General features: G+C 48.8%; 2 non-coding genes and 1 pseudogene across 2 annotated transcripts; 1 reads left to right on the forward strand and 2 right to left on the reverse strand.

The window, feature by feature from the left end:
- Positions 1 to 327: 327 nt before the first annotated feature.
- On the forward strand, positions 328 to 533 carry LOC137325973 (U2 spliceosomal RNA; annotated as a pseudogene).
- A 1,991-nt stretch (positions 534 to 2,524) lies between these two features.
- LOC137325950 (U1 spliceosomal RNA) lies at positions 2,525 to 2,688 on the reverse strand. Its single transcript, XR_010964057.1, has one exon. It is a non-coding gene; the product is annotated as a U1 spliceosomal RNA (small nuclear RNA).
- Positions 2,689 to 12,768: 10,080 nt separating this feature from the next.
- Positions 12,769 to 12,932, reverse strand: LOC137326053 (U1 spliceosomal RNA). Its single transcript, XR_010964071.1, has one exon. It is a non-coding gene; the product is annotated as a U1 spliceosomal RNA (small nuclear RNA).
- Between the last annotated feature and the right edge of the window lie 220 nt (positions 12,933 to 13,152).

The raw sequence follows: 13,152 nt of genomic DNA on the forward strand, positions 1-13,152 counted from the left end.
CACTGTTGCAATTAGAAATGGTGGCAAAATTGTGCCCAGAGCGGGAGAGAACGGCAGTGGTTCTAGACTGCTTTAGACACATTCAGCCAGAGTCAAAGGAGGGAGGGCAGACAGGACCCAAGATCAATTCACATCGAGCGCGTTATCGCTTCTCGGCCTTTTGGCGAAGATCAAGTGGTCAAGTGGGGGAAGGCAACCATTTGGAGCCTTCCTGCCATTGTATGCCGGGGGGATGCAGTCAGGGAGAAATCCCCTCGGGCAGAGTGCAGAGCTTTGGCTTGTAGAGCTTTGGCTTGATGTAATGTCACTGCAAGGAATCTGGAATGAATCTGTAAGGCAATAAGGCACCCCAGAGTGTCAGAAAAAAAAAAAAAAAAAAATCTGTTCTTATCAGTTTAATATCTGATACGTCCCCTATCTGGGGACCATATATTAAATTGGTTTTTGGAACAGGGAGATGGAACAGGGGCTTGCTCCGTCCACTCCACGCATCGACCCAGTATTGCAGTGTCTCTGGGAACGGTGCACCTCCCTCTGGGGAGATATTCAAAAGGAAAAAACAGCTCTTTCCCAGTGTCTCTCTACGTGTGTATGGATTATTACTCAGAATAAAGCTGATATATTGCACTTACTTTCTCAGCTCATTGCTATTCTTTTCTTCTCCTGGGCTGAGTGCCCCTCGCTCCCTCGCAGCGATATAATTCAAACTGCAAAATACCTTGACGTCGTTGACTTTAAACGAGCAGGGTCTGCGTGTCTTTGTGCGTACAAATGAAAACTGCGAGATTAAAGTGTGCGTGCTCCTGAACTCTCTGTCTGTCTGTCAAGGAGAGGAAAAGGCGGTGGTGGTGAGGGTGGAGCATCGCGCTCAGGAAAGGAGACTTTCTTTGATGCTGCCAATTAATCTGCACCAGAAAGTCGCTCCCCCCGACCGGGATTCGAACCCAGGTCTCAACGAGTTTGAAAGGTTGCGTCCTGTAAGAATTCTGGGAATTCCTCCTCTTCCGAGTTTGGAAAACTTTGGCCATTGACCAAAATCCTAAGATGGAAGGATAGGTGAGACGTCACCAGTCTCTGTTTCAATGCAAAACCTACAGCAGGTGGTCAATGATCAGCACTAATTCGAGAGGCAGTCGGTCATTGAGAGAGGCAACTGCTCCAGACATGGCGGAGCCATGCCTCGGTTCTGATGCAAAACCAATCGACAGCGAGGACGTGGGGTGAAAAGGGAGCCTTGTGTGGCAAGTGCTCGACGATCGGAATGAATTCGAAGAACAATGGCCCATCGAGAGAAGCAATTGCAACATGATGAGAGACCATCAAAAGCCATTAAAGACTCTTAACAACTTTGTAAGAACTGTTAAACAGACATGGAGCGCCTCATTTAACAACGAAAACTATTGTAAGAGAGGAGTATATAAGTGGAAGCTCGAAACCCCTCTCTCTCTTGTTTGCTCTCTTGCTTTTGGTCTCTTGTTTTTTGCGCTTGTTTGCTGTCTCTGGTTCTTGCTCTCTTGCTTCTTTGCTCTTATCTCTTTTCCAGCTCTTTCTCTCTCTCTCTTAGTTCCTGCTCGCTCTTTTTTTTTCACCCGAGCTCTCCAGGGAGGAGAGCAGCTTCCAACGAAACCAATGTGAGAGAACCGGTCAGCCAGACCGAAGAGTGTAAAGGAATGGTGAGCCCCAACCATACGTGTGTGTGTGTGATAGGTGTCTCCAGGGTCCCCACCAGCCTCTTAGTTTAGCGGGATAAGGTACTGTAGTGGGTGTGTGTAACTCAATGTACTGTGCAGGACCGTTTTTATCGTTATTTTCTTCGTGTTGATGGAATAATAAAAGCAACATTCCAATTAAATTCAAACACCGAGTTTGTGTGTTCTCTGTGCCATTCGGCTATGTGATCCATCACCGGGTGCGTTAGCATAAGTCCTGTCTTCCTGAACTCCCGGTCCATGAGGTATAAGTGTTCCTTGGCTAGACCGGGGACCAGATATCTGCACCGATCAATAGGGTGAGAACAACCCCAAAGCACCCTACAGTCCTAACCACTAGACCACCAGGGGAGCTGCCTCAACCTCCCTGAGGAACCTGGACATGAGGCTGAGAACACGCACACCGGCCCCACTGGCAGCACCGACCAGCAGGGGGCCGGCCGGCTGGTCCTTCCCTTTCACAGGCTTTTGGCCCTCGATTAAACGGCAAAGGTGTTCAGAAGGAAGGACGGGAGGGTGGGAAATCAGTGGAATGTCACACCTCCGACCCAGAAAACAGGTCTCCTGGTCAAAGCAGTCCTGCCCCGCCCTGCCATTAATGTGACAATGGACAGGGCCCAGCAGCTTCAGACACATCTTTCTTTCAATATGCAAGTTCTTTTTAAAAACCTTTCCTTCCACAGCAGCCTCTGAGTGAGAGAGAGAGAGAGAGAGAGAGACTGACTGACTGATATAACGTACACACACACACAAAACAACGCCTCCCATCCGATTGGTGGACTACTGGATCGAAAATCTAACTTTTAGTTTCAATGCAGGGGAGAGCGCGAACGCAGTCCCCCACTACCACAAATTTTGCAGTCGAGTATCCCGCATTTGGGGACATCGCAGGTGTCAGCACACCCCGTGTGCAATGGGCTAGCCTCGTCCTGGGAGATCCACCTTCGGGATCACAGATTCTTCCCTGCCAGGTAAGTATGCCTTATGTCGCCACACAGTGCCACTTGACAGCATTCACTGCCTCTTACGGTTGCAACGGCAGGTTTTAAAAATCAGAATGTCCCTTCGCTCGCAACGTGCTGATGCTCTGAGAGATTAATTCTGCTCAAATATTGGACCCTATATCCGATGATATACTCTCGGAAAAAATACTGCAGCAATGCGGTGCCGGCGATGGTTGTTTGCGTGTCGCCCTTCGAGGGAAATGTCCCGCCTCCAGTTGTTGTTGTTGTAATATATACACGCGCGCTGTTGTAGGAATATTGAACTGCAAGTTGTCGCTATAGTAGTAGTTTCGAATCAGCACAAAGCAGGTGCCTCCCTGGAATGTCACACGTGGGTGGCAGGTCCCTCCCTGACCTGGCCTGGAATGTCACGCCTGCGTCCAAGAAAACAGATCTCCTGGTCAAAGCAGTCCCGCCCCGCCCTGCCCTGGGATTAACATGACAATGGACAGGGCCTAGTCAGGAGCAGCTTGACACACAACTCACAATATGCACTTCTGAAACATTAACGTCGTTCAACAGTTTAACCAGCCTTTAACACGTCTTGTGTTTTAGGAACATAGGAACAGGAGGAGGCCATTCAGCCCTCGTGCCTGCTCCGCCATTTGATAAGATCATGGCTGATCTGTGATCTAACTCCATATACCTGCCTTTGCCGAGCGGAGGGAGCGTCCGATAAAAGGCGGGATTTCAGAGCGCTGAGAACAGCTGAGAGGAGCCGAGCGGAGGGAGCTTCCGATAAAAGGCGGGATTTCAGAGCGCTGAGAACAGCTGAGAGGAGCCGAGCCGAGCGGAGGGAGCGTCCGATTAAAGGCGGGATTTCAGAGCGCTGAGAACAGCTGAGAGGAGCCGAGCGGAGGGAGCGTCCGATAAAAGGCGGGATTTCAGAGCGCTGAGAACAGCTGAGAGGAGCCGAGCCGAGCGGAGGGAGCTTCCGATAAAAGGCGGGATTTCAGAGCGCTGAGAACAGCTGAGAGGAGCCGAGCCGAGCGGAGGGAGCGTCCGATAAAAGGCGGGATTTCAGAGCGCTGAGAACAGCCGAGCCGAGCGGAGCCGAGCCGAGCTGCGACCGAGTTCGAAGTGACGTCAGGAATCAGATCGGGACGCGACACAGGGGAGGCACCTGATTGGTGAGTAGGTTCAGGTGAGTATTTCTACTTATCTACTGTAACTGAAGTAAAAGGAAAGGGAAGGTCTGCAGGTCTTATCGGAAGTAGCGTTTATTTTTTAGTGAATCAAGGTCCCTAGTGTAGTTAACATTCTCTAAATTGAGAACAATTTAAAGGAGTAAACTCCTTAAAGGGAGTGGTAAGTAGTTTTTCTTTCCTTTTTTTTTCTCTTGACATTGTAGTTGTTCTTAAGCTAATTTAAGGGTTAAGTCATGGCAGGAGATCCCAGCGCCGTGTCATGTTCCTCTTGTGGGATGTGGGAATTCAGGGCTCCTTCCTGTATCCCTGATTCCTTCACCTGCGGGATGTGTGTCCAGCTGCAGCTATTGTTTGACCGCTTGACGGCTCTGGAGCTGCGGATGGATTCACTTTGGAGCATCCGCGATGCTGAGAAAGTCGTGGATAGCACGTTCAGTGAGTTGGTCACACCGCAGATAAAAATTACTGAGGGAGATAGTGAATGGGTGACCAACAGACAGAGGAAGAGTAGGAAGGCAGTGCAGGGGTCCCCTGCGGTCATCTCCCTCCAAAACAGGTATACCGTTTTGGATACTGTTGGGGGAGATGGCTTACCAGGGGAAGGTGGCAGTGGCCAGGTTCATGGCACCGTGGCTGGCTCTGCTGCACAGGAGGGCAGGAAAAAGAGTGGCAGAGCTATTGTGATAGGGGACTCGATTGTAAGGGGAATAGACAGGCGTTTCTGCGGACGCAACCGAGACTCCAGGATGGTATGTTGCCTCCCTGGTGCAAGGGTCAAGGATGTCTCGGAGCGGCTGCAGGACATTCTGGAGGGGGAGGGTGAACAGCCAGTTGTCGTGGTGCATATAGGCACCAACGATATAGGTAAAAAACAGGATGAGGTCCTACAAGCTGAATTTAGTGAGTTAGGAGTTAAACTAAAGAGTAGGACCTCAAAGGTAGTAATCTCAGGATTGCTACCAGTGCCACGGGTTAGTCAGAGTAGGAATGACAGGATAGCTAAGATGAATACGTGGCTTGAGAGATGGTGCAAGCTGGAGGGATTCAAATTCCTGGGCCATTGGAACCGGTTCTGGGGGAGGTGGGACCAGTACAAATTGGACGGTCTGCATCTGGGCAGGACTGGAACCAATGTCCGAGGGGGAGTGTTTGCCAGTGCTGTTGGGGAGGGTTTAAACTAATGTGGCAGGGGGATGGGAACCGATGCAGGAAGTCAGTGGGAAATAAAGTGGTGACAGAAACAAAAAGTAGTAAGGGAGAGTGTACAGAACATGACCGGACAGATGGTCTGAGAAAGCAGGGCAAAGACCAAGGGAAGTCTAGATTAAACTGCATTTATTTCAATGCAAGAAGTCTGATGGGCAAGGCAGATGAACTCAGGGCATGGATGGGTACATGGGACTCGGATGTTATAGCTATTACTGAAACATGGCTAAGGGAGGGGCAGGACTGGCAGCTCAATGTTCCAGGGTACAGATGCTATAGGAAAGATAGAGCAGGAGGTAAGAGAGGAGGGGGAGTTGCGTTCTTGATTAGGGAGAACATCACGGCAGTAGTGAGAGGGGATATATCCGAGGGTTCGCCCACTGAGTCCATATGGGTAGAACTGAAAAATAAGAAGGGAGAGATCACTTTGATAGGATTGTACTACAGACCCCCAAATAGTCAACGGGAAATTGAGGAGCAAATATGTAAGGAGATTACAGACAGCTGCAAGAAAAATAGGGTGGTAATAGTAGGGGACTTTAACTTTCCCAACATTGACTGGGACAGCCATAGCATTAGGGGCTTGGATGGAGAGAAATTTGTTGAGTGTATTCAGGAGGAATTTCTCATTCAGTATGTGGATGGCACGACTAGAGAGGGGGCAAAACTTGACCTCCTCTTGGGAAATAAGGAAGGGCAGGTGACAGAAGTGTTAGTGAGGGATCACTTTGGGACCAGTGATCATAATTCCATTAGTTTTAAGATAGCTATGGAGAAGGATAGGTCTGGCCCAAAAGTTAAAATTCTAAATTGGGGAAAGGCCAATTTTGATGGTATTAGACAGGAACTTTCAGAAGTTGATTGGGAGAGTCTGTTGGCAGGCAAAGGGACGTCTGGTAAGTGGGAGGCTTTCAAAAGTGTGTTAACCAGGGTTCAGGGTAAGCACATTCCTTATAAAGTGAAGGGCAAGGCTGGTAGAAGTAGGGAACCTTGGATGACTCGGGAGATTGAGGCACTCGTCAAAAAGAAGAAGGAGGCACATGACATGCATAGGCAGCTAGGATCAAGTTGATCCCTTGAAGAGTATAGAGATTGCCGGAGTAGAGTTAAGAGAGAAATCAGGAGGGCAAAAAGGGGACATGAGATTGCTTTGGCAGATAAGGCAAAGGAGAATCCAAAGAGCTTCGACAAATACATAAAGGGCAAAAGGGTAACTAGGGAGAGAGTAGGGCCTCTTAAGGATCAACAAGGTCATCTATGTGCGGAACCACAAGAGATGGGTGAGATCCTGAACGAATATTTCACATCGGTATTTACGGTTGAGAAAGGCATGGATGTTAGGGAACTTGGGGAAATAAATAGTGATGTCTTGAGGAGTGTACATATTACAGAGAGGGAGGTGCTGGAAGTCTTAACGCGCATCAAGGTAGATAAATCTCCGGGACCTGATGAAATGTATCCCAGGACGTTAAGGGAGGTTAGGGAGGAAATTGCGGGTCCCCTAGCAGAGATATTTGAATCATCCACCGCTACAGGTGAGGTGCCTGAAGATTGGAGGGTAGCAAATGTTGTGCCTTTGTTTAAGAAGGGCGGCAGGGAAAAGCCTGGGAACTACAGACCAGTGAGCCTGACATCTGTAGTGGGTAAGTTGTTAGAGGGTATTCTGAGGGACAGGATCTACAGGCATTTGGAGAGGCAGGGACTAATTAGGAACAGTCAGCATGGTTTTGTGAGAGGAAAATCATGTCTCACGAATTTGATTGAGTTTTTTGAAGGGGTAACCAAGAAGATAGATGAGGGCTGTGCAGTAGACGTGGTCTACATGGACTTCAGCAAAGCATTTGACAAGGTACCGCATGGTAGGTTGTTACATAAGGTTAAATCTCATGGGATCCAAGGTGAGGTAGCCAATTGGATACAAAATTGGCTTGACGACAGAAGACAGAGGGTGGTTGTCGAGGGTTGTTTTTCAAACTGGATGCCTGTGTCCAGCGGTGTGCCTCAGGGATCGGTGCTGGGTCCGCTGTTATTTGTTATTTATATTAATGATTTGGATGAGAATTTAGGAGGCATGGTTAGTAAGTTTGCAGATGACACCAAGATTGGTGGCATTGTGGACAGTGAAGAAGGTTATCTAGGATTGCAACGGGATCTTGATAAATTGGGCCAGTGGGCCGATGAATGGCAGATGGAGTTTAATTTAGATAAATGTGAGGTGATGCATTTTGGTAGATCGAATCGGGCCAGGACCTACTCCGTTAATGGTAGGGCGTTGGGGAGAGTTATAGAACAAAGAGATCTAGGAGTACAGATTCATAGCTCCTTGAAAGTGGAGTCACAGGTGGATAGGGTGGTGAAGAAGGCATTCAGCATGCTTGGTTTCATTGGTCAGAACATTGAATGCAGGAGTTGGGATGTCTTGTTGAAGTTGTACAGGGCATTGGTGAGGCCACACTTGGAGTACTGTGTACAGTTCTGGTCACCCTATTATAGAAAGGATATTATTAAACTAGAAAGAGTGCAGAAAAGATTTACTAGGATGCTACCGGGACTTGATGGTTTGACTTACAGGGAGAGGTTAGACAGACTGGGACTTTTTTCCCTGGAGAGTAGGAGGTTAAGGGGTGATCTTATAGAAGTCTATAAAATAATGAGGGGCATAGATAAGGTCGATAGTCAAAATCTTTTCCCAAAGGTAGGGGAGTCTATAACGAGGGGGCACAGATTTAAGGTGAGAGGGGAGAGATACAAAAGGATCCAGAGGGGCAATTTTTTCACTCAAAGGGTGGTGAGTGTCTGGAACGAGCTGCCAGAGGCAGTAGTAGAGGCGGGTACAATTTTGTCTTTTAAAAAGCATTTGGACAGTTACATGGGGAAGATGGGTATCGAGGGATATGGGCCAAGTGCAGGCAATTGGGACTAGCTTAGTGGTATCAACTGGGCGACATGGACATGTTGGGCCGAAGGGCCTGTTTCCATGTTGTAACTTCTATGATTCTATGATTCTATGATTCTATCTTTGGTTGCCAAAAAGCTGTCTATCTCAGATTTAAATTTAGCAATTGAGCTAGTATCAATTGCCGTTTGGGGAAGTGAGTTCCAAATGTTTTCTAATCTCACTCCTGAAAGGTCTGGCTCTAATTTTTAAGACTGTGCCCCCTATTCCTACAATCCCCAACCAGCGGAAATAGTTTCTCTCTATCCACCCTATCTGTTCCCCTTAATATCTTATAAACTTCGATCAGATCACCCCTTAACCTTCGAAACTCTAGAGAATACAACCCCAATTTGTGTAATCTCTCCTCGTAACTTAACCCTTGAAGTCCGGGTATCATTCTAGTAAACCTACGCTGCACTCCCTCCAAGGCCAATATGTCCTTCCGAAGGTGCGGTGCCCAGAACTGCTCACAGTACTCCAGGTGCGGTCTAACCAGGGTTTTGGAAGCCTGCTGCCCTTACCCGGTCTGGCCTATATGTGACTCCAGACCCACAGCAATGTGGTTGATTCTTAATTGCCCTCTGAAATGGCCTAGCAAGCCACTCAGTTGTAAAATCTCGCTACGAAAAGTCATAATAAGAATAAAACCGGACGGACCACCCGGCATCGGACCACTAGGCACCGGACACGACAACGGCAAAACACCAAGCCCAGTCGACCCTGCAAGGTCCTCCTTACTAACATCTGGGGACTTGTGCCAAAATTGGGAGAGCTGTCCCACAGACTAGTCAAGCAACAGCCTGACATAGCCATACTCACAGAATCATATCTTTCAGCCAACGTCCCAGACTCTTCCATCACCATCCCTGGGTATGTCCTGTCCCACCGGCAGGACAGACCCACCAGAGGTGGCGGTACAGTGATATACAGTCAGGAGGGAGTGGCCCTGGGAGTCCTCAACATTGACTCTGGACCCCATGAAATCTCATGGCATCAGGTCAAACATGGGCAAGGAAACCTCCTGCTGATTACCACCTACCGTCCTCCCTCAGCTGATGAATCAGTCCTCCTCCATGTTGAGCACCACTTGGAGGAAGCACTGAGGGTAGCAAGGGCACAAAATGTACTCTGGGTGGGGGACTTCAATGTCCATCACCAAGAGTGGCTCGGTAGCACCACTACTGACCGAGCTGGCCGAGTCCTGAAGGACATAGCTGCCAGACTGGGCCTGCGGCAGGTGGTGAGCGAACCAACACGAGGGAAAAACTTACTTGACCTCGTCCTCACCAATCTACCTGTCGCAAATGCATCTGTCCATGACAGTATTGGTAGGAGTGACCACCGCACAGTCCTCGTGGAGATGAAGTCCCGTCTTCGCAATGAGGACACCATCCAACGTGTTGTGTGGCACTACCACCGTGCTAAATGGGATAGATTCAGAACAGATCTAGCAGCTCAAAACTGGGCATCCATGAGGCGCTGTGGGCCATCAGCAGCAGCAGAATTGTATTCCAGCACAATCTGTAACCTCATGGCCCGGCATATTCCTCACTCTACAATTACCAACAAGCCAGGGGATCAACCCTGGTTCAATGAGGAGTGTAGAAGAGCATGCCAGGAGCAGCACCAGGCGTACCTAAAAATGAGGTGCCAACCTGGTGAAGCTACAACTCAGGACTACATGCATGCTAAACAGCGGAAGCAACATGCTATAGACAGAGCTAAGCGATTCCACAACCAACGGATCAGATCAAAGCTCTGCAGTCCTGCCACATCCAATCGTGAATGGTGGTGGACAATTAAACAACTAACGGGAGGAGGAGGCTCTGCAAACATCCCCATTCTCAATGATGGCGGAGTCCAGCACGTGAGTGCAAAAGACAAGGCTGAAGCGTTTGCAACCATCTTCAGCCAGAAGTTGTAACTTCTATGATTCTGTTGTAACTTCTATGATTCTATTTTGGACAGTTACATGGGTAAGATGGGTATAGAGGGATATGGGCCAAGTGCAGGCAATTGGGACTAGCTTAGTGGTATAAACTGGGCGACATGGACATGTTGGGCCGAAGGGCCTGTTTCCATGTTGTAACTTCTATGATTCTTCTATGATTCTAAGTGCCGAGTGGATGATCCATCTCAGCCTCCTCCCGATATCCCCACCATCACGAAAGCCAGTCATCGGCCAATTCGATTCACTCCACGTGATGTCAAGAAACGGCTGAGTGCACTGGATACAGCAAAGGCTATGGGCCCCGACAACATCCCAGCTGTCGTGCTGAAGACTTGTGCTCCAGAACTAGCTGCGCCTCTAGCCAAGCTGTTCCAGTACAGCTGCAACACTGGCATCTACCCGACAATGTGGAAAATTGCCCAGGTATGTCCTGTCCACAAAAAGCAGGACAAATCCAATCCGGCCAATTACCGCCCCATCAGTCTACTCTCAATCATCAGCAAAGTGATGGAAGGTGTCATCGACAGTGCTATCAAGCGGCACTTACTCACCAATAACCTGCTCACCGATGCTCAGTTTGGGTTCCGCCAGGACCACTCGGCTCCAGACCTCATTACAGCCTTGGTCCAAACATGGACAAAAGAGCTGAATTCCAGAGGTGAGGTGAGTGTGACTGCCCTTGACATCAAGGCAGCATTTGACCGAGTGTGGCACCAAGGAGCCCGAGTAAAATTGAAGTCAATGGGAATCAGGGGGAAAACTCTCCAGTGGCTGGAGTCATACCTAGCACAAAGGAAGATGGTAGTGGTTGTTGGAGGCCAATCATCTCAGCCCCAGGGCATTGCTGCAGGAGTTCCTCAGGGCAGTGTCCTAGGCCCAACCATCTTCAGCTGCTTCATCAATGACCTTCCCTCCATCATAAGGTCAGAAATGGGGATGTTCGCTGATGACTGCACAGTGTTCAGTTCCATTCGCAACCCCTCAAATAATGAAGCAGTCCGAGCCTGCATGCAGCAAGACCTGGACAACATCCAGGCTTGGGCTCATAAGTGGCAAGTAACATCGCGCTCAGGAAAGGAGACTTTCTTTGATGGTGCCAATTAATCTGCACCAGAAAGTCGCTCCCCCCGACGGGGATTCGAACCCAGGTCTCAACGAGTTTGAAAGGTTGCTTCCTATTAGAATTCTGAGAATTCCTCCTCTTCCGAGTTTGTAAAACTTTGGCCATTGACCAAAATCCTAAGATGGAAGGATAGGTGAGACGTCACCAGTCTCTGTTTCAATGCAAAACCTACAGCAGGTGGTCAACGATCAGCACTAATTCGAGAGGCAGTCGGTCATTGAGAGAGGCAACTGCTCCAGACATGGCCTCGATTCTGATGCAAAACCAAATCGACAGCGAGGACGTGGGGTGAAAAGGGAGCCTTGTGTGGCAAGTGCTCGACGATCGGAATGAATTCGAAGAACAATGGCCCATCGAGAGAAGCAATTGCAACATGATGAGAGACCATCAAAAACCATTAAAGACTCTTAACGACTTTGTAAGAACTGTTAAACAGACATGGAGCGCCTCATTTAACAACGAAAACTATTGTAAGAGAAGGGTCTTTTAGTGGAAGTTCGAAACCTCTCTCTCTCTTGTTTGCACTCTTACTTTTGGTCTCTTGATTTATGCTCTTGTTTGCTGTCTCTGGTTCTTGCTCTCTTGCTTCTTAGCTCTTATCCCTTTTCCAGCTCTTTCTCTCTCTCTCTCTCTCTCTTCGTTCCTGCTCGCTCTTTTTTTTCACCTGAGCTCTCCAGGGAGGAGAGCAGCTTCCAACGAAACCAATGTGAGAGAACCGGTCAGCCAGACCGAAGAGTGCAAAGGAATGGTGAGCCCCAACCATAAGTGTGTGTGTGTGATAGGTGTCTCCAGGGTCCCCACCAGCCTCTCTCTCACTCAGAGGCTGCTGTGGAGGGAAAGCTTTTTAAAAAGAACTTTCATATTGTTCAGCGGGATAAGGTACTGTAGTGGGTGTGTGTAACTCAATGTACTGTGTAGGACCGTTTTTATCGTTATTTTCTTCGTGTTGATGGAATAATAAAACCAACATTCCAATTAAATTCAAACACCGAGTTTGTGTGTTCTCTGTGCTATTCGGCTACGTGATCCATCACCGGGTGCGTTAGCAAAAGTCCTGTCTTCCTGAACCCCCGGTCCGTGAGGTATAAGTGTTCCTTGGCTAGACCGGGGACCAGATATCTGCACCGATCAATAGGGTGAGAACAACCCCAAAGCACCCTACAGTCCTAACCACTAGACCTGCCTCGACCTCCCTGAGGAACCTGTACATGAGGCTGAGAACATGCACGCCGGCCCCAATGGCAGCACCGACCAGCAGGGAAACGGCCGGCCGGTCCTTCCCTTTCACAGGCTTTTGGCCCTCGATAAAACGGCAAAGGTGTTCAGAAGGACGGGAGGGAGGGAAATCAGCACAAAGCAGGTCCACTGGAATGTCACACCTCCGACCCAGAAAACAGGTCTCCTGGTCAAAGCAGTCCTGCCCCGCCCTGCCATTAATGTGACAATGGACAGGGCCCAGCAGCTTGAGACATATCTTTCTTTCAATATGAAAGTTCTTTTTAAAAAGCTTTCCCTCCACAGCAGCCTCTGAGTGAGAGAGAGACTCACTGACTGACACAACGTACACACACACACACACACACACACACACAACACACACACACAACACACACACACAACACACACACACAACACCTCCCATCCGATTGGTGGACGACTGGATCGAAAATCAAACTTTTAGTTTCAATGCAGGGGAGAGCGCGAACGCAGTCCCCCACTACCACAAATTTTGCAGTTAAGTATCCCGCATTTGGGGACATCGCAGGCGTCAGCGCACCCCGCGTGCAATGGGCTAGCCTCATCCTGGGAGATCCACCTTCAGGATCACAGATTCTCCCCTGCCAGGTAAGTATGCCTTATGTCTCCACACAGTGCCACTTGACAGCATTCACTGCCTCTTCACTCACAATGTGCTAATGCTCAGAGATTAATTTTGCTCCTGTATTGTAACATGTATCCGATAACATACTCAGAGAAAATACTGCAGCGATGCAGTGGTCTTTCCCCATGGCCCTGTCAATTTTTTTCCAAGTCAAGTATTTATCCAATTCCCTTTTGAAAGTTACAATTGAA

Source organism: Heptranchias perlo, chromosome 9 (genome assembly GCF_035084215.1).
Source record: "Heptranchias perlo isolate sHepPer1 chromosome 9, sHepPer1.hap1, whole genome shotgun sequence".
In the NCBI taxonomy this organism is placed as follows: Eukaryota; Metazoa; Chordata; class Chondrichthyes; order Hexanchiformes; family Hexanchidae; genus Heptranchias; species Heptranchias perlo.